Raw genomic sequence first — 1656 nt, 5'->3', positions numbered from 1 at the left:
TAGATAGATAGATAGATAGATAGATAGATAGATAGATAGATAGATAGATAGATAGATAGGTAGATAGATAGATAGGCAGACAGACAGATTTTGTTTTGTTTTGTTTTGTTTTGTTTTATTTTGTTTTCCAAGACAGGGTTACTTCGTGTAGCCCTGGCTGTCCTGGACTCGCATTGTGGACCAGGCTGGCCTTGAACTCACAGAGATCCACCTGTCTCTGCCTCTCTGAATGCTGGGATTAAAGGTGTGCACCACCACGCCAGGCTGGACTTCAAATGTTTTTGTCCTGGCCTTGTAGTTTCAAAACAAATAATGTCGTTTCACTTTCACGATAGTTTCCATTCAGTTGTGAAAGGCATTGACAGGTGGCGGAGACCCAGGGAACCCGCAGCTGTCCTTCAAGACTCCTCACCGGACATTCTTGCCCCACATAACAAGGACCCCTACCTCTGGCCTGACGGCCAACACCCTGCCAGGAGGGACACAACCATCATGGGATCCTGGTTATTTGACCCTCTCTCCAACCTGTGTTGGCACTAGTGAGTATGGAACCCATGGACTGTGTCCGGTGTGGGCACTAGGCTCCTGCCTTCCTCAGCTACCCGTGGACTGTGTCCAGTGTGGGCACTAGGCTCCTGCCTTCCTCAGCTACCCGTGGACTGTGTCCGGTGTGGGCACTAGGCTCCTGCCTTCCTCAGCTACCCATGGACTGTGTCAGGTGTGGGCACTAGGCTCCTGCCTTCCTCAGCTCAACCCTGTGTGACTACGTGTACTGTCCCATGTACCCACTTCTTAAGAGCCCCCCTGAGTCCCGAACCAAACATGGACCCCAGCCAGGACCTTTCCTAAAATAGCCTGGACCTTCCTACCGTGTTCCTAGCACAGAGGCTAATTAATGCAGGCCTCCCTGTTAAAATGCATTAACGAGGCCATCGGCTTCTGCCACCTGTGTGGAGGGTCCCTAGCGTCTCTCCCCATCAAATTGCCTTTTGTGACTGAATGAAAATGCGTCACGAAAGTGAAACTACATTCTTTGTTTTGGAACTGCATGGCCGGGGTAATTCCTGCCACTCACACTGCTTCCCAGAGCAGGTTTTTTTCCCAGGTACGAAGGGGCGGTGCTGGCACTGCCTCCTCAGCCTGGATGACCTCAGCGGAGGCACCAGAGTTCACTTCGAGGAGCAGGCGAGAAGCCAGAGCACACACACAGGTGAGGACTGGAGGGCCTTGGGGCTCTGAGGGCCGAGGCTGGTGGGGGTGAGCCGCAGGGCACGGGGCCCTGACTGCAGCCTCTCTGGAACCCTCTTTTCACTGGCTGCCTCTTGCTCCAGGGGTTTGTCCAGAGTGAAGGTGAGGCTGACGTGTTGCCTGGTGCCCTGTCTCTCCCACAGTAAGCTGCAGGAGTGAGGCAGCGTGTTTGTGTGTGTGTGTGTGTGTGTGTGTGTGTGTGTGTGTGTGTGTGTGTGTGTGTGTGTGTGTGCGTGTGTGTGTATGCGTGTGTGTGTGTATGTGTGTGTGTATGCATGTGTGTGTATGCGTGTGTGTGTATGCGTGTGTGTGTGTGCGTGTGTGTGTGTATGCATGTGTGTGTATGTGTGTGTGTATGCATGTGTGTGTATGTGTGTGTGTGTATGCATGTGTGTGTATGTGTGTGTG

General features: G+C 52.6%; 1 protein-coding gene across 1 annotated transcript in view; it reads left to right on the top strand.

Moving 5' to 3' along the window:
• Positions 1 to 945: 945 nt before the first annotated feature.
• LOC129665427 (secreted and transmembrane protein 1b-like) overlaps positions 946 to 1656 on the top strand; it is an 8613-nt gene continuing 7902 nt past the window's right edge. Inside the window, exon 1 of the mRNA XM_055592065.1 lies at positions 946 to 1210. The gene's annotated coding sequence lies outside the window, so the exon portion shown is untranslated. The remainder of the gene's footprint in view (positions 1211 to 1656) is intronic.

This window comes from Psammomys obesus, unplaced genomic scaffold (assembly GCF_907164565.1).
Source record: "Psammomys obesus unplaced genomic scaffold, mPsaObe1.curated_primary_1811, whole genome shotgun sequence".
NCBI lineage: Eukaryota > Metazoa > Chordata > Mammalia > Rodentia > Muridae > Psammomys > Psammomys obesus.
The sequence above is the reverse complement of the archived record's forward strand: the minus strand, read 5'-3'. Positions and strand labels throughout refer to the sequence as shown.